Genomic DNA, 20,601 nt, shown 5'->3' on the forward strand with positions numbered 1-20,601 from the left:
TGAAATGTACATGAAAACACTTTGTAAAACTGTGTGGTCCAAATGAAAATAAGTTCTTCCTTTCTAGTAATTGTCCATCTTTTTCTGTTGTCACAACATTCACATGTATAATGCAATGTCATGCAATAATTTCCAAGGGCAAAGCAAGGATTGGGGATTTGGGAATATGTGCCCAGAGATATATTGTAAGTGGGAGCTTGGTTAGTTGAAAAAGAGATTTTAATGAGGCTGCTCACCACATCACCCTCAACTGGGTCATATGGAGTTGAGAGTTGCTTTTGAGACAGAGGTTACAAACTCGTGTGGGTTGAAAGGTCCAGTAGATATAGCTTGTTTGGCTTTCATAGAATTGTAAAGTTGCTGAATTAGTTGTCAAAATTTTAAAATCAGAAGATTTCACATGTATAAAAACCTTATCATATTTCTGCCTTCTCTTGTAATACAGAATTTCTGGCAAAACCAAGTCTAGATTCTTCAATGCCAAAATTCTACTGGAGCTAAATAGTGGCTCTCCCTTTAGATGCAGCATGAATCCTCCAGCTGGTGTCACCTATTTGTGTCACGTGCCCTCTTGGTAATTGGGTTTGCCATCTTTGGTGTACACGATCATGCAATTGTTGATACTGGAACTGAAGGGGACTTCGGAGTGTCACAGGGCCCTGACTTTGCTTTTAGTCAGGTCGGGATTTAGTTTCTCTATTTAACAGCAAAAGCCTCCAGGCTTAAATGATCTCCCTGGCGGGGCTGAACGGGGACAAGCAGGCGGTGGAAGAAATGGATCAGATGGAGGTCAGTTTTCTCCCAGTGAAGGGCTTTTGCCTACCCTCATGTGTGCTCTCACCAGCAGATTATAATTTCTGAAGGCCCGCCGGTGGATCCATTGTGAGGAAAGGGAATCCCTAGATGAGAGAGGCTCCTGGAACCTCCCTGCAAGGTTCCACCAATGGAACACACACCAGTGCTCTCATGGGTGACCTTGAACCTGGACGCCCAGCCCTGCCCATCAAGCGCTAGCCTCACAGGAAGGACTGTGAGCTGGGAGCCTCCAGCGTCCTTGACCCCCTGGCAGGGATCCCAGGCTGAAGAAACCCTCTGTGTTTTGTTGTGGGATGGGGAAGAAAGATAAGGCTGGGGAAGGAGGGAAGAAAGGGAAGAAAAGCAGGGATAGAGAGAATACCTTTTTTCTTTTCCTCCAGAAGTTGAGTTTTTGTGTGTCTGTGCCACATGTGTGCAGTGAGATGTTCATTTTCTTTCTTGTTTTCCAGTTGTGGGATTGGTGTGTTGCCCTAATGCTGCTTGTTTTGGCTGCCAGAGGAAGTAGTGACAAAGGAAGTGGGAGAACAAACCATTTTGTAAGCAGTCTGCCTGAGAGGAACAATAAAGCAGAACTGGAGACAGGGTGTTGGGCTTGAGATTCTCTGAGACTCCCAGGCACCGGCATCCCTGAAGCTCTGGCCTGGGAGAAGGAGTGGGAACGTGGGGGTATTTTAGAGCTAGAAAAGGTTGCAGTGATCACTCGAGAGAGATGTGTCGAGCTATGCTTTGCGATTGTGACTGACCGGCTTTGGTTAGATGCCTTCTCTGGGCTCAGCTTCCCCCCTGCTCCTCCTCTCCCATCCTTCCACTGTGTCAAATACTGGGGCAACAGGCATTTTCCAATGAGGAGATAGTCTACACCAGCAAAATGTCTTTGTTTAGTGGGGGAGGTTAAAAATAAGATCAGGATATATGACTATGAAGAGGACCCCATAATGCGAATGTTCCAGAAACATTGGGTTTTATCCTTGGTCATACCTTTAGGAATTTGAAAAACATATTAGCACCCAAAGATTGTTAAAATTCCTAGTGATTGTTCAGTGGAATCTGAAAAGAATCCTATTTCACTTTACATTTTTCTCAAGACTAGCTAGGAGTGAAAGGAGACTTCGCATACATTCAAGGGATGGTGCCAAAGAGCTTGAGCTCGATTGAGAATGGTCACTGCACAGATAGTATCCTAGGGATGTGGTTGGAGAAACCCCCTTTGCCATAGATTTCTTAGAAATTGGGTCAAAGCATGTCAGAACTGGCTAAGGTGCAGTCCTTGCTCAAAACAGGACAGAATGGCTTACCCTTTCATTTTTCACCAAAGGGCTAAGAAGATGGATAAAGTCCCTAGTTTAGATGACTGCTGGGAGCCATGAAGCAGTAGGACCTTCACTTAAGCTTAACCTGCTCCCTGGGCCTCTGGGAATGAATGTGCCTAAAATGGTGATTTTTTTTAAAAGGATATTCTGCAGCTGAGAAAAAGGCCTATCTTTTTCTCTGGTGAAACCTTAGGAAGTCACCCAGATATTAGGTAACAGCACTGAATGAAAAGGTATATTGTTATATTTGAAACCCTAGATTGCTTCGAGGGATATAATGCACTTTTATTTTTTTCCTGATTCCATTAAGTGATAAGGGATGGGAACAGAGCAGGCACCAACTGGAACACTAAAGAAGTTACAGGAAATACCACTGCCTTGTAAAACTGTAGCACGTCTGCAGCAGTTAAATGACTCAGAGATGTAAAGCCTCTGGTTAATTACTGTTTCTCAGGATAAAACCTTCTTTCCACGTGGGTCTGGGCAGTGGGGTGGATGGAAGTGCTAGGTAGGTTGGATGGAAAGGGAACTTATAAATGGGCATGCCAATCTATGTGTAAAATACATCTCTATACTAGTATCAGTTTAAATTTATCTGTAAACTGGTATTAGTGGGTGTCCTTGTCTGGCTACGATTTCTGGCTATATTAGTTCTCTGGGTCCCTGCTGAACCAGTATCTGGAGCTGTTGCCTATTACACTACACAGGAGACGATAGCCTTAGTGCTGTCTGTTAAGCTTTCATATTCTAAAACACAGAGTAATTTTGGAAATTATTCTTTTATCAAACCATACCAGTACCTATTTCATATTTGAATTAATGAGGGAAAAAGAAGAGATCTTCATCAAAAAATGTGGAAATGGATTCCGGTCCATGTTATGGCAAAACTAAATTATTTTTGCTGGGCCGTTGGGAAAACCACTTGTCATCTATGTACAGGACCTGATTTTCACCTCTCCATGTCTGTACGGTGAAGGGATCTTACTGCAGCATAGATTTTCTGAGATGATCCCAATTTTGGATATTTATAGTTCTCACACATCATTTAAATGCCAGAGAAATGTGAATATTTCAATATTTTAGTATCTAAGAAATATGTTTTAGATTTAATTTTTTTCATGACAAAACTTGTGGGTCTTTTTTGTTTTTAAATAAAAAATATTTACTGAGATATGATTCACATGCCATAATAGTCACCCATTAAAAATTGTTAGTGTTTTCACAGAATTGTGCAACTATCACCACAATCTAAATATGGAACATTTTATTATCCCATAAAGAAAGCTCTTACCCATTAGCATTGTTCCCCACTTTTCCCTTCCCACAGCCCTGGGCAATCACTGTTCTACTTTCAGTCTGTAGATTTGCCTATTCTGGACATTTTGTATAAATGGAATCTTGCAAGCTGTGGTCCTTTGTGACTGGCTTCTTTCTTTTAGCATAATGTATTTGAGGTTCATCCATGTTGTTGCATGTCTCAGCATTCCATTTCTTTTTATTTCTGTTTAATGTTCAATTGTAAGGCTATACCACATTTTATTTCTCCATTCATCAGTTGACAAACATTTGGCTTGTTTCCACCTTTTGGCTATTATGAATAACACTGCTACGAACACCCACATACACGTTTTTGCGTGGACATATATTTTTACTTCTCTAGGGAATGTACCTAAGAGTAAACTTACTGGTTCATATGGCAACTCCCTTTGCTTGCAGAAGAATGGGACTGTGATTCCTAGAGAATGCCAGGACTTGCAGCCTGGTGACCTCTTCAGTGTCTATGGAGCCCTCATGATCAAGACAGCATTGTGGAAGTTGTAGCTGGGATAATAAGTATCCCCATTATCCCAGCCCCCTGATGTTTACTTCTTTGTCCTATCTCCTCCCTCTGACCTGGGTGGGAACTATAACTTGCTTCTGACCAGTTGAATATGACAATAGTGATGGGATGTCACTTTGCTGATTATGTTACATTGCATAGGGCTCTGGTAGGCTAGCGACTCTCCTTGTGTCTTGATGAAGTACACAGTTATGCTGGAGAAATACATGTGGCAAGGAACTGTAGGTGGCCCCTGGAACCCAAGGACAGTCAGTGAAGAGCTGAGGCTCCAGTCTTGTAGCTGCAAAGAGATGAATTCTGTCAACAACTGGGATGAACTTGGAAGTGGATTTTTCCCTAGTTGAACCTTTGATGAGAATGTGGCCCAGCTAATGCCTTGATTGCAGCCTTTGAAGCTCTACGCAGAGGACCAGCTAATTCGTGCCCAGACTTCTGGCCCACGAAGACTGAGATAATAATATGTGGTGTTTGTGTAGCTAAGTTTGTGGCAATTTGTTATGCAACATGAGAACAGTCATCCAAAGTCGAGGATTTGGTTCCATTATATAATCTGGGCTGGATGCCACTGGGTTTACTTGTCAAGGCAAATATTCTCTTTACTTACCAGTGTGATTATCACAAAAGATAAACGGCCATAGAAGTTCAGGTATGTGCTTGGTTGCTATAGAGTAATCTATGCCTGTGGGGTATACTCTAGAATGGGAAAGTAAGGATGGCAGAAGTAAGAAACAAGAGTTCCACTCTGTCTGCTTGACTCATACAGGAATCTCTACAAATCCTGTTCCAAAAAGAGTCCCTAAAAGATCAGAACACAAGAGGAATGATAACTTATATAATGAGAGCTACTGTTTATTAGGGACTATGGGACTGAGAGGATATGCATGAAATTGAGGCTGCGCCCTGATATAGCTTATGTTATACTGTAGTTATCATTTACCTAGCTCGCTGTGAAGCTATAAGCTTGATCTTGACATTCGTTTTCTCTTACACTTCTTTAGCCAAATAATAGCAAAACAAGCCCAGCCTAGTGAACAACACTTCTGTTTTTGGAATTTAGTTAGGATGATTCCATTTTTCTTAGTCATCCTTTTCTATATTTAACAGCCCTACACTCAGAATTTTAACTTATAACTTATTTACATCTATTAAATTAAATCTATTATGTTAAAACCTGCATTTTTTCCACCTGTCTCTAGACAGATGGAAACAGCTGATGATGTGAATCTCTTAACTGTCCTTGTCATATCATTTCATCTTGTTACATTTAATTCCTGACTGACTTAAGTGAGGAAAGTAAGGTGGATCTTATCCTGTAGCACAGGGATACATGTGGAATTTCGTCCACTTCCTTGGTGATCTGACTTTAATTTCAAGCACTGTAGAGATGACTCAGTGTGCAGCAACTAATATGAAAAGTCGTGCTGCTTATCACGTACAGTGAGTAACTACCCAGACTCACCTCAGATGACTTGGAAGTCTCCTAGTTGGGAGAATGAAGCAATTTAAAATTGATGGGAAATGAATGTCTGAAACCCAGTAGAGTAAAAGTTTCAAGCATCACTGAAATTTTCATCTTCCGTATCTCATACCAGTAGACACATAACAAAGCAAAATTTTGTTCTACTGAGGATGGAATCAACTGTGGTTCCCCGTATATTTACAGCAGTGCCATCATCCCATCATAGGAAACAGAGACGAAATGGATCGAGTAACATTTTATGTGATGTTCTTCATAGAACAGTTTTGCCAGGAAACAAGTAAAGATGACTTGGACACAGTAGGAAGAGACATTTCCATGAACAGGGTCTCGTCACTTTTTTTCTATATCTATAAAAGAAAATGTATAATTACACTCTGATGGAGCAAATAGAATGGTGAGGAATGTTTATATTTACATAGTTGATTTCATTTACTTTTAACAATTATTATTATTTTTTTATTTTTATTATTTTTTTTGAGACGGAGTCTCACTCTGTTGCCCAGGGTGGAGTGTGATGGTGCTATCTCGGCTCATTGCAACCTCTGCCTTCCGGGTTCAAGCGATTTTTCTGCCTCAGCCTCCAGAGTAGCCTAAACTACAGGCGTGCGCCACCATGCCAGGCTAATTTTTGTATTTTTAGTAGAGATGGGGTTTCACCATATTGATCAGACTGGTCTTGAACTTCTAACCTCATGATCCGCCTGCCTTGGCCTCCCAAGGTGCTGGAATTACAGGCGTGAGACACCGTGCCTGGCCAATAATTATTTTTATTTACTGTTGTCAGTAAAGCATTTTCACCTCTCTATGATGTGGGACATTGTGTGGTGATGTTGTCCTACTTCTCCATTCCATTGCCCACATCTCTAGTTCTGCAATAGAAACCCCTGATTCTCTGCTTATTGGTCTGCACTTACTCCTCTTGGCTATTAGTAGGAATTTTCTGGATGGCAAGTACTATCTTGGTTGCTCTTCCTCTTGTCCAGGTCCTTGGACCCCTTAACTTGGGAATATCACTCTACTTACCCATGGTTCTACTATCATAATTCCAAATGCTTCACAGACCCTTTTCATAGAGACAATATATGCTTGTTAATTTGGACCCAAACAGAAACGAGCTAATTATACATTACAGCTATCAATTGTAAAATGTTCTGTAGAGCAAGGCTTTAAATAAGTGTAAATGCATACATTGTCATTAAGATTAAACCAACATAGAGCAGATTCTGAGCATTTTGCTGTTTATTTCTTCCTCTTAGGCTGCACTAAGTCGTTTTCGTAGCATTAGCCCCACCTATTCCCAGTTCAGTCAGTGCTGTTACTCGTTTTTCATGTGTTAAATACCACATTAACACCTCGTTGGTATTTCCACAAGTAACATCAATGACTGAGCTGATTTTCAGTCTAATTTACTTCTCAGACTTTGACTCTGTTCAGCACTATTTACCTTTTGAATTCCCCCTTTTAAGTGTCTCTGCAAATGCCTCTTAAATGAGAGGTATGTTAGGAGGTACATGCCCCAGTTGTTCTTAGTTTTACTCAGAAGTGCTTATTCTTGCATTCCTTTAACAATCATGTCACCTCGTTTTGTGCTAACCACTGTGGTGGGTACCGAGAATACAAAGATGAATAAAACACTAGTCCCCGACCTGGAGGAGCTTCTAAGGATGGAGAGAGTCGTGCAAACACATAATTATACCATGATATAAGTCCTCTAGCAGGGATAGGAACACTGACTCAGCCTGCAGGAATAAGAAAAGGTGGTGTGTTCGTTGGGTCTTGACGGATCCATGAGGATTTATCAGATCGTTTAGGTACATATGAGGGGGTGGTGGCTGCAGAAATAATTTCTAGACTGAGAAACAACATGAACAACAGTATGGAGGCATGAAAGGAAATGGCTGGTTTGAGAATAGTGAGAAGTTGGGTGTGACTGAAGTGTAGTGTGTAGTGTGTGTGTGTGTGTGAGAGGGAGAGAGAGAGAGACAAAAACAGAGAGAAAGACTCTGGGTGATAAGCTTGGTGTGGGAGAAGTTTGGAAAGAGAGAGAAGGATGTTGTAGGCTGGGTGTGGAATTCTGACTTGATTTTGTACCAACAGGGAGTAGTGGAAGCCCTAAAACAGAATAGTTACATGATAAGAGATAGTACACGTAGCAGTGTATGGATGGGACTAGCATTGGAAGAGATGGAGCAGAGGGAGGCTCTATTAAAAGTCTGTTAAGGCTGCCTGCAGGAGACAGTTCCAAGAAATCCTCCACTAGTAGACCTGGGTATGAAGCTCTTGCAATTGAGCTGGAACTTAAACTAAGTCACTTGGAGGGGAATGCAGAGGAAGAGCTCTAGCTGAGAAACATTTCCAAGGTAGAATTGTCAAGAGTTTGTGACTGATTGGGTGATGGAGGGGAAGTGAGGCTGACTCCAGTATTCTCACCTTGGGAGACCCATTTGCTAGTCACATTATTAATAAAAATTGAATACAGGAGAAGATAGAAGTTTGGCTGGGAGGGAGGAAGGGAAATAGGTGGTACATCAAACATATCTGGTGTCTGATTCATATTCTTTTGGCATCCTCTCTGTTTTTGACCATGGCTGGGGCAAACCATTCTAGGGCAGCTTCAATACACTTTGTTCTGAGAACATCTTGCCTCCTGTGAGTGCCCTGGTCTTCATGCCTTGGGGCTTTCTGAATCCAAGCAAAGAAAGATTGAGGGGGTTAACACTCCCAGTACAACCATCAATCAATAGAAGGAACTAAAGGATAAATGCTACCACTTCCATCCTTTGGGTGGTCAATCTCAAGGCATTCTGTACCTTTGCAGAAACTGGCAGAATCAAGTTCTCTTGCCCACAGTGGAACTTCCATAACACACTCTTATGTTGGCTTTTCTTCTTCCCTGTCTCAGCCTCTCCACTCATGCAGTTCTGCTCCCTAGAATCACCTCTCAAGTTAACTACTTGTGTGTAAGTTCTTATTTTAGGCTCTACTTTTCAAGCACCCTAAGCTAAGACAGGTGGGGAAGAAAAGATTGGTTTGGTTTGGGATATGTTAAGTCTGTGGTGTCCAGGATCTCTGCTTATAGTTTAGGCACTTGGTGAAATGGTACATACAGAGGCTCGCATCCTACATGTCTAAATATTAAAAAGTTATAAGTCAAGCCAACACATAGTTGAATAAAATGTTATATTCTCCCATGTACTTGCATATGTTTGAATGTGGAATTCTTGGGCTCCTCTGAGCTTCATGCAAGAATGCAGCTATGTGAAAATGCTCCGACCCATGGCCTATCCTCCTTTCCTTTTCATCTCTGTCTCTATCATGCACTATGTATTGATACTCCAGTCTGCAAGCTCTATCCACACTCCCAACAAAGACCCACTCTCACACCTTGGGATGTGTACAAGGTGGTGCAGCTTGCCCTTAGGAGAATCAACCAAGGAAGGAGGACTGTGTAGGCTCTGGACGTGGATCCTGGGTACCTGGAACACGGTTTAGAAGTGGGACCATAGACTCTGGGTGGGCAGGTTCTTTTGTCCCATAAGATCCTCATTATGTGGGGAGGGTCACACCCAGAGGAGAGCCACATGGGGTCACTTTAAAGCATGGAGTCCAGAGGACCCTTTTGGTCATATTTAGGCATGGTGTATCCATTGGGTATCCTGGTGGAGCTGTCTGGCAGGCAATTGGTAACACAGATTTATGGCTTAAAGAAGTTGGAACTTCATATAAATATTTGGGAGTTGGTAGCATGTGGATTGTCATTGAATGATGGGAGTAGATGGATGTAACTGGGAAGATGAGTTGGAATGAATAGAGAAGGTCTAAGGACAGAACTCTGGAGGTGGTTGGGGAGGTGGAGCCAGGGAAAGAGGCTAAGGAGCATTAGCCTCTGGGAGTAAGTTAGAATGCATTGTCTTGATATTTTAAAGGGATGCTATTCTTTATAAGTTAATCCTTAAAGCAGCACAATGAAGCTTATGCATTTTCTCCTCTGCTCACTCAATGTCCCAGGTATACAAATTCTTATTACATAGCTGCTCACAAGCAGTCTGAGACTTTGAGGACAGGGATTTATTTTAGGACTCTGGTGCTCAATATCTTACCTGTTGCTGTGGCCTGAATGTGTCCCTTAAAATAAATATGTTGAAACTTAATTGGCAATGTGATATTAAGAGGTGGGGTCTTTAGGAGGTGATTATGTCATGAGGGTGGAGCTCTCATGAATGTGATTAGTGACTTTATAAAAGAGCTGGAGGGAACTAGACAGGCCATTTTTTGCCCTTCCATCTTTTCTGCCACCTAAGATCACAGTGTTTGTCCTCTGTGGAATATGCAGCAATAAGGCACTATCTCAGAAACAGAGAGCAACTTCCACCAGACAGTGAATATGATGGTGCCTTCATCTTGGACTTTCAGACTTCAGAACTGTGAGAAATAAATTCTCATTCTTTATAGTAATAAACTACTTAGTCTTGGGTATGCTGTTATATCAACATAAAATGGACTCAAACATGGAGGGGGACCAGGTGCGGTGGCTCATGCCTGTAATACCAGCACTTTGGAAGGCTGAGGTGGGTGGATCACTGAGGTCAGGAGTTCGAGACCAGCCTGGCCAACATGGTGAAACCCTGTCTCTACTAAAAATACAAAAATTTGCTGGGCGTGGTGGTGCACACCTGTAATCCCAGCTACTCAGGAGAATTGCTTGAAAAAGAGGCAGAGGTTGCAGTAAGCTGAGATTTCGCCACTGCACTCTAGCCTAGGTGACAGAGCAAGACTCTCTCTCTCTACAAAAAAAAGAAGAAAAAAACCCAAACAAACCAAACCAACCAACCAAACAAACAAAAACAGACAAAAAAAAAAAAAAAAAAAAAAAAAAAAACACACACACACAAAAAACATGGAAGGATAAATATAGTGCCTTTTTGAAGCATGAATACAGTATTTAGAGAAAGGCTATTTTGTGATTAAGGAGGAAATATCTCAAATCTCAAATTCTCATATGTTTCTAGGTGTCCATTTCTTTAACTGCAATATGAGGTAAATTATATCAGCATTAGTTTATTTTGAGAATCAAGTAAAATAACAGAATAGCACTTAGACAAAATTAAATGTTCTATATAAATGTAATTAGAAAGGCTGATTCTAATGCTTTAATTTTGAAGAATTTTAAATAGAAGCTCAGTGCTCTGGAAGGGCTTTCATAATCATCTTATCTGACTCATTTTCCACCTAAGGAAAGAGAGAGTGCAGAAGGGTAAGAGACCAAATTTCACAGCAATTTTATGACAAAGATCGGCCAACTCAGTCTACTTCCACTATTACAGCTCTTTAAGCATACCACTGAGTGTCCTCAGAGAGAGAAGAGGGAGGAAAAAGATCCACAAAGCATACAAAATGTGTGGCAAAATAGTCCATTAGCGAAGTAAGACAGAATGAGTTTTGTGACGATAGGGTTTCCTAACAGTGCTACCCTTAGTTTGCTGAGCAGTCCTCTGAGAATTACGGACATGGCCTCTGTTGTAGCCAGGTTCTGAATGAATTAATGCCTGGCTACCCACTGGGACACTCATGGAAACATCAAGGCATTGTCCCCATTGGATTTTATGTCAGTAGAAAAGACAGAAATTAACAAATAATTATAAATTACCAACTGCATGTTATTAAGTGTCTGATTAAGTATTAATAACTAAGTGAAGAATTACTCTAGATTATGAACTTTATGAGGGCAGAATAATGCCTGTTTTGCCCCTTTACGTAGCATAGCATTTGCCACACAGTTGGCATTCCACAGCTAGTTACTGAATGATATAGGAGATATAAAAAATGCCAGGAAGGAAAAAATGCCTGCTGTCCATAAAGTAGGTGAAAGATGACCTGATCTGGTGGGGCAGATGGAGAAATCTACTGAGGAAATGCTATTTATGCTGATATATAAAAGCAATTGTCTGCCAGGAGTGGTGACACATGCCTGTAATCCCAGCATTTTGGGAGGCCAAGGCAGGCAGATCACCTGAGGTCGGGAGTTTGAGACCAGACTGACCAACATGGAGAAACTCTGTCTCTACTAAAAATACAAAATTAGCCAGGTGTGGTGGTGCATGCCTGTAACCCCAGCTACTCGGGAAGCTGAGGCAGGAGAATTGCTTGAACCTGGGAAGCAGAGGTTGTGGTGACCCAAGATCACACCATTGCACTCCAGCCTGGGCGACAAGAGCAAAACTCCGTCTCAAAAAAAAAAAGCAATTGTCATGATGAAGAAAGGCAAAGAAACAGCATGTGAGAAGGGACCCAAGCAAGAGGGAGCCTGGCATAGTTCTGGAATTGAGAAAAGCCTCACAAGGGGCAGTGGGCTATGGCAGGTCTAGAGTGCTATTTATTGCTGGATAATACGTTTCTCTAGAGCTCAGCAGCTTAAGACAGTAATCGTCTATTATCTCATCATTTCTGGAGTCTGCTATCCTGGAGTGGCTTAGCTGGTGATTTTTTGGCTCAGGGTCTCTCATGGGGTTGCAACCAAAGTATTGGTTGGGGCTGTAGTAATTTGAAGGATTGACTGGGGTTGGAGGATCTGCTTCCACAAAGGTTCCTGTGTATGACTGTTGACCAGAGGCTTCAGTTCTTCACTGCTGTAGAGACTTTGCTTCCTCACCACATGGGTGTCTCCATAGGGTTGCTCATGACATAGCAGCTAACTTCCTGTAGAGTAAGCAGTACTCAAGAGAGAGAGGCAGAAGACATGATGGCTTTTATGACCTGAATGCAGGAGTCATATGTCATCACTTCTACTATGTGCTGTTGGTCACACAGACTAATACTGATACAATGTGGGAGGGACAAAGATGTGAAGACCAGGAGGCTGGGGTCATTGGGGGCCATCTTGGAGGCTGGCTACCACAAGTGGTAATGGAACAGGGACCCAATGGAATTGAGTTTTTAGGTCATATTAAGGGATTTAGACTTTATTCTATGATTAGAGAGAAGACATGGAAGGATTTTAAACAGAGTCCATCCACAGGACTGGAGATTAGGCAGGACTACTGTCCCTGAAGAGTGCAACGGAAAGCAGAAAGATGGAGTCATGACTTCATTTCTAAAGCCTGGGTGTTTATGTGCTAATTCAACCAGTATTTATGATGGAGCTTTGATACGGCAGGATATGTATTGGATGTGAGGATGCAGAGGTGATGAGATCTACTTACATATTTACCTTCTGGGGCTTACTGTCCAAGGACAGACAAAGGGAAGTAAGTGGGCAATTACAACCTCAGCACGATTTCCATCATAGGGTAAAGTACAGGTTTCTATGAGGTCATTTCAAAAGGCATATAACTCATTTTGGGCAATCAAAGGGTTCCTTGAAGAGGTGCCATGTAAACAGGGACCCAAAGGATGAGTGGGCTTATGTTCTCAGCATGAACATAGGCCAAGAAGTGAGAAAGAGAAAGCCTTGTTTGGGGGAACTGCAAGTAGTTGAACGTTTCTGGAGTGTAGATTGGAGGTGGGTGTGGGTGGAGGGGTAAGCAGTACAAAGTCAGTGTGGTCATCAGGGTCACATCAGGTTGAGCCCTTTATTCTCGTTAAGGAGTCTGAACTTAATTTGGGGAGCAGGAGGAAGTTACTAAAGGACTTTAAGAAGAGGGTGGATCATTTAGAATGATGATTACTCTGGCTGCAGCAGAGAATAATTTGAGAGCAGCCAACCTGGAGGCTGGGAGAGGAATTTAGAGGCTGTGATAATAAGACAGCTGTGAACTGATAATGGCTCAAACTGTGGTTAATAAGAATTGGATTCAAGTGAGGTTTAGGAATTAAGGTGAATAGAATCTGGTGATGATTCTCTTGGGAGATGAGGAAGTCTAGGGTAATGCCTAGGATCATGGCTTAATCTTTTTGAGTTCTGGACAGTGACCAGAACTGACACAAAATTTGTTAGACAGGGATAGAACGATCAAGCTTGAGGTAAAAGGTCTGGGATGAATCTCTCTGATCCAGTTACTGGGAATAGCCTACAGGGCTAGGAGATCATCAGTAAGGTGGATTTTACTTTTAGTCTCCTGAAAGTTATGTCACAGACACTGGAAAGAAGGGAGCCTAAAATGTAAGACTCCTTTCCATGGAGGCTGGAGAACAGGAAATTAAACATTTCCTAAGACTTATGAATATTTTCTCTATCCGCAATAAGCCACAGTCTAGAAGGCAATGGAATGAATCTTATGAGGTTTTATGTGGTGGTGAAATAAGAGTGTATCATCAGCTGCGATTTCTTACCATAACCATTGTGCAACAGCAAGTTTGCTGCCAAAAAAACCCCAGTGCATCCTATTTAATGGTATGAAAGCCTCCTGTTTATAAGTGCACGCCATTTGTGCTATACGTTTTCTCTTCAAATTTCTCAGTTCTGAGAAAGTTGAATTAACAACATAATCCACTTTAAAATACTAATTTTGGTTGGGCATGGTGGCTCACACCTGTAATCCCAGTACTTTGGGAAACCAAGGCAGGTGGATCACTTGAGCCCAGGAGTTTGAGGCAACATAGGGAGACCCTGCTTCTACAAAAATTTAAAAAATTAGCCAGGCATGGTAGTGCATGCCTGTGGTCCCAGCTATTCTGGAGCCTGAAGTGGGAGAATTGCTTGAGCCCAGAAGGTCGAGGTTGCAGGGAGCCATGTTTGTGCCACCGCATTTCAGCCTGGAAGACACAGAGACCCTGTCTCAAGATAAATAAAATAAAATACTGATTTTGTGGATTATGCTTCTTAGGATAATGAACTATCAGCAGTCAAACACAGTGTGTGTGTGTGTGTGTGTGTGTGTGTGTGCGCGGTATATGCATGCACACGTTTGTGTGAACATGTGCATGTGTGTATGTGTGCCTGTATGTGTGAAAGTGTGTATGTGTGTGTGAGTGTATGTGTGCGTATGTGTGTGTGTGTGTAGACTGTATACTTAATAGCAGCCCTAAATGACACCCAACCAGCACTGGGGGTCAAGAGTTAAAATTATGTTAAACACAGAGAGCCAAATAACTTTCCATGTGCCTCTTTTTACTCTGCACTTTCTCCCAGATCGTCACTACTCCCACTGGCCTTTTTATACACCCAAGCTAGTCTGATTCATCTGCTTCTCTTTCCTCCTTGCCTCCTACAGAAACTGCTAAAATTATTTTCTATTGAGTTATAACAGCATCTCTCTAGAATCCCAAGCTCCATCTTTAGGTTCCATTGAGTATAGACTCAAAGTTGGGTCTTCATTTTAGATGATTTTTTCTGACTTTCTTGTTTTCCTTTTTTGTTTGTTTCAATGAGGTCCTTTTTGGTCCTTTCTATGATCTCAAGGAAGTAGTTTTTAGAGTCCAGCAGGGCTCACCTATTTTGCACCAAGTGCACTGGAGATCCTTTGCAAGCATACACGGTGTTACCTTGAGCTGCTTGCTGCCCTGTCCTCTGCCCCTTACCTACTACCATTGCTGCTTTTCTGACACCATCTGCCCTTGATTGTTAATGCTTGACTCCATGTCCTTTTGGAGGAAGCCCTTTATGCAATTACAATTATCTTGACTTCTTTTTTTCTTTCAAAAGTCACCCTGGAAACAGACCCTGTGCTGCATCCTTTCAAAATATTTGTGTTTGAGACATTTCATGGAGAAATTAATCTGTGAGCAAAAAGTGAGTTGGCACAGGTAGATGCATTTGCTGAGAATGATTGAATGGAACATCAGCACCAACTGTGCCAGTCATCTAAGGCAGATTCTTATCTCAGGGGCAACTGCCATATAATGAGTCTTGAGATCAGCGGAATTAATGTGGAGCTAGTAACTTACATCTGCACTCTTGAGGTCACTTGCACAGTCTGTCTCCTATGAAACTGGTCACTTGAGCCATCTTTAACAAAGACACAGACAAAACCAATTCTGTTAAACACCACATGGTCATAATCACCACCAATCTCAAATATATTTTACGTTGTCTACATATGATCACGTTTTATTCCCATGTTACTGATGAAGAAAGTGAAAACAGGGGGCTAAGTGACTTCATCTAGTTACTACTATGTTATAATAAGGAGCTGAGCTAGGACAAACCAATTTTCTTAATTTGTGGTTTCATATTGTGTCCTCTTAAAACACTCCAAATGTAAAATTTCTCTTTCTTCAACAGCACATGTTTATTAAGTACCTATTATATGCAAGACACCATGTGTATTAGTCTGTTTTCGTGCTGCTAATAAAGACATACCCAAGACTGGGTACTTTATAAAGAAAAAGATGCTTAATGTACTTACAGTTCCACATGTCTGGGGAGGCCTCACAATTATGGTGGAAGGTGAGGATGAGCAAAGGCACATCTTACATGGCAGTCGACAGGAGAGAAATGAAAACCAAGCAAAGAAGGAAACTCCTTCTGAGCCCCCACAAACTGTTCTAACCCCTGCCTATTATCTAGTACCAAAGTCACTTCCACATTTTTGGGTATCTTTTCAGCAGCACTCCACCCTACCAGTGCCAGTTTAGTGTATTAGTCCGTTTTCATGCTGCTAATAAAGACATACCCAAGACTGGGTAATTTATAAGTAAAAGAGGCTTAATGGACTTACAGTTCCCTATGGCTGCAGAGGCCTCACAATCATGGTGGAAGGTAAAGGAAGAGCAAAAGTATGTCTTACGTGGCAGTAGGCAAGAGAGAAATGAAAACCAAGCAGAGGGAAACCCCTTATAAAACCATCAGATCTGGTGAGAACTCACTCACTATCATGACAAGAGTATGGGGGAAACTGCTCCCATGTTTCAATTATTTCCACCTGGTCCTGCCCTTGACCCATGGATATTATTAAAATTCAAGGTGAGATTTGGGGGGGGGACACAGAGCCAAACCATATCATTCTGCCCCTGGCCCTCCCAAGTCTCATGTCCTTACATTTCAAAACACAATCACGCCCTTTGAACAGTCCCCCAAAGTATTAACTCATTCCAGCATTAACCCAAAAGTACAAGTCCAAAGTCTTCTCTGAGACAAGGCAAGTCTATGAGATTGTAAAATCAAAAGCAAGTTAGTTACTTCCTAGATACAATGGGGATACAGGTATTGGGTAAATACGCCCATTCCAAATGGGAGAAATTGGCCAAAATTAAGAGGTTACATGTCCCATGCAAGTCGGAAATTCAGTGGGGCAGTCAAATCTTAAAGGTTCAAAATGATCTCCTTTGACTCCAGGTCTCACATCCAGGTCACGCTGATGCAGGAGGTGGGCTCCCATGGTCTTGGGCAGCTCCGCCCCTGTGACTTTGCAGGGTATAGCCTCCCTCCTGGCTGCTTTCCTGGGCTGGCATTGAGTGTCTGCAGTTTTTCCAGGCAAGTGGTGCAAGCTGTCAGTGGATCTACCACTCTGGGGTCTGGAGGACGGTGGCCCTCTTCTCACAGCTCCACTAGGCGGTGCCCCAGGAGGGACTCTGTGTGGGGGATCTGACTCCACATTTCCCTTCCTTGCTGCCCTAGTAGAGGTTCTCCATGAACTCCCCACTCCTGCAGCAAATGTCTGCCTGGGCATCCAAGTGTTTCCATATATCTAAAATGTAGGCAGAGGTTCCCAAACCCCAATTCTTGACTTCTGTGTACCTGTAGACTCAACACCACATGGAAGCTGTCAAGGCTTGGAGCTTGATACCCTCTGAAGCCACAGCCTGAGCTCTATGTTGGCCTCTTTCAGCCATGGCTGGAGCAGCTGGGATGCAGGGCACCAAGTCCCTAGGCTGCACACAGCATGGGGACCCTGGGCCTGGCCCATGAAACCATTTTTCTCTCAGGCCTCCAGGCCTGTGATGGCAGAGGCTGTTGTGAAGATCTCTGACATGCCCTAGAGACATTTTCTCCATTGTCTTGGAGATGAACATTTGGCTCCTCATTACTTATGCAAATTTATGAGGCCAGCTTGAATTTCTCCTCAGAAATGAGGTTTTCTTTTCTATCACATTGTCAGGCTGCAAATTTTTCAAACTTTTATGCTCTGCTTCCCTTATAAAACTGAATGCCTTTAACAGCACCCAAGTCACATCTTGAATGCTTTGCTGCTTAGAAATTTCTTCTTCCAGATACCCTAAATCATCTCTCTCAAGTTCAAAGTTCCACAAATCTCTAGGTCAGGGGCAAAGTGCTGCCAGTCTCTTTGCTAAATCATGACTAGAGTCACCTTTGCTTCCAGTCCCCAACAAGTTCCTCATTTCCATTTGAGACCACCTCGGCCTGGACCTTATTGTCCATATCACTATCAGGCTTTTGGTCAAAGCCATTCAACAAATCTCTAGGAAGTTCCAAACTTTCCCATATTTTCCTTTCTTCTGAACCCTTCGAGGGCTCCAGACTGTTCTGGAGTTCCAGCCTCTGCCTGTCATCAAGTTTCGAAGTCTCTTCCATATTTTTGGGTATCTTTTTAGCAATACCCTGCTCTACTGGTACCAGTTTACTGACTGTATTAGTCCATTTTCATGCTGCTGATAAAGACATACCCAAGACTGGGAAGAAAAAGAGGTTCAATTGGACTTACAGTTCCGCATGGCTGGGGAGGCCTCAGAATCATGGTGGAAGCGAAAGACAGTTCTTACATGGCAGTGGCAAGAGAAAATGAGAAAGATGCAAAAGCAGAAACCCCTGATAAAACCATCAGATCTCATGAGACTTATTCACTACCATAAGAACAGTATGGGGGAACCACCCCCATGATTCAAATTGTTTCCCACTGGGTCCCTCCCACAACACGTGGAAATTATGGGAATATAAGTCCAAGATCAAGGTGCCAGTAGGTTCAGTGTCTGGTGAAGGTCCACTTCCCATTTCATAGCTGGCTTTACCTGGCAGGCCTCATGAAGAAAAGCTGTCTTTCCCACACTAGGCTTGGTGCACGGCCTGTGCATTGCAGTGTCTGAAGGGGGTTGCATTCAATGACTCAGGGGCCCTGGCCGGTCATGTTCTTTCACATATTTACATTCCTAGTCCAGGTGCCTTCATTCTTAGGTCTCTCTATGTGAGGCCTTGGGCTGAAGTGCTCTTCACCTTCTCCTTAAGGGGGAAAGAGGGGAAACATTGAAGACATTTTTCCCCCCTCTGACTCAATAACTAGTACTCTTCCCTTAGCCTTTGCCTTCCCTCTGGCCTCAGGATCCATAAATCTGCTGAAATCTTTTGTTTGGGGCTCCCTGAACAGTGAAACAACCCCAACATCTATGCTGATTCACCTGATTCTCCACCAGGGTACTATTCAATGGGGGAAAATGGAACAGGGTGAGTCAACATTTTCTCTGCTTTTAGTCTCTTGCTTACACCATCACAGGGAGTGATTACAGATTCAACTCTTGTTTTTTGCATGTTACTTTAATTAGCTACTCCAACACCTGACAGTTCAGCTCTCTCTTCTAACTCAGCTGAACTCTTGACACATCCAGCACTGAACTGACTGCCATGATGGGGGACATCAGAACAGGTACAACAGCACCAGTCCTTTCTTCTCATCCCTTTTCCTCTTCCTGGAGAAGCTCAGTGGCAGCGTAGTGTGTGGCAGTAGAAGAAGTGGAAAGGCAAGAAAGAGGAAACTAAAACAAGAGACCATTGTCCTTTCTCTCCAGCTGATCAGGCCGAAGCTTGGAAAGCAGAAAAGTTGTACATTAGGATGTGAGATTCAAGTTTTGAATTTGATGAGATTGTGGTGTTGAATATCTGAAAATTGACACACTCTTTCCACAGGAGTTCCCATGTCCTAATGTCTGAAAAAGACTGGAAAAGCTCTGAGATCTTTCTGGAGTAGAATACAGAATTGGGAATGGTGATCTGGCAGAACCACTTTGAAGAGTGATAATATGAGGGAACAGAGCTATTTCACTATTTTATATTATGTAGTCCTTTAAACATACTAAATCCTTTTCTGTAAGTTATTTTTTTGTTCACTTTTACTTTAAAAAATTAACCCAGGTGATAGTTATATTTGTGTATGGTGTGAGGTAGGGATCAATCTTTTTCTCTCCTTCATTCGCCAAATGCTTTGCCAGTTGTCACGTTGCATTCTCATATGTAGTAAATTAATACAAACTCTTTGCTACTCCTCCCATTGAGAGGTGGGACTTAATTCCTCTCCACTTAAATCTGATTGGCCATAGTGGTCTGCTTGACCATTGAAAGGTGTCAGAAATGACTGAGGCTAGGTCATAAAATGCCTTCAACTTTATCCCAGTCCTCTTAGAATGTTTACCTTTAAAACATTCTTGGATCCCTGATCAGCATGTAACAGGTCAAACTACTCTGAGGTTGCTATGCTAAAAAGATCATGTAAGAAAACATATTGAGAGGTCTTAAGACTAACAAAGAGAGAGATGTCTGGCCAGCTCTACTTGTTAGAGCCCCCAGGGCTCATATGGAGCAGAGACTAGTCATCTCTGCTAAGATTGCAGATTCAGGAGTGAAATATTCTTGTATTTTAAGCTACTGTGTTGTAGGGTGATTTATCACTAACTGACACTGCATATGTCTGCTTCTGGACTCTATTTCATATCATGATCAATTTGTCTATTTTTGTTACAGTGCCACACTACTTCAATTACTGTTGTAAAGTTTGAGATGTAAAGATTTTGTTTCCCAAATTTTTCTTATTATTTTTGCACATTACATTTCCAGATGATCTTTAGACTCAAGTTTCAAACAGCATCAACAAAAGCCACTGGGATTTTTATTGGGATTGCATGGAACTTTTACAGTAATTTCAAATGAATTGGTTCCTTTATACAATGGAGTGTTTTCAAGAGGAAATAGAATAATTATATTATTCAAATCTATTTGTATCTAATATAGTTTCATACTTTCTTTATATTGATTTTACATATTATTTGTTATTTATTTCTAAAATATCATAGTTATTTTATTAAAGACTTTAAAAGAACAGTTTTACATTTACAACAAAGAGGAAGGCATAGAGATTTCCCATAGACCCCTGCCTCCACATATGCATAAACTCCCCCATTATCAACATCTTCCACCAAAGTGATACATTTGTTACAATTGATGAACTACATTGACACATCATTATCACCCAAACCCCATAAAACTATGGATTTACATTAGGGTTCACTCTTGGTGTTGTACATTCTATGGGTCTGGACAAATGTATAATGACATG

This window comes from Macaca nemestrina, chromosome 7, assembly GCF_043159975.1.
Source record: "Macaca nemestrina isolate mMacNem1 chromosome 7, mMacNem.hap1, whole genome shotgun sequence".
Lineage (NCBI taxonomy): Eukaryota > Metazoa > Chordata > Mammalia > Primates > Cercopithecidae > Macaca > Macaca nemestrina.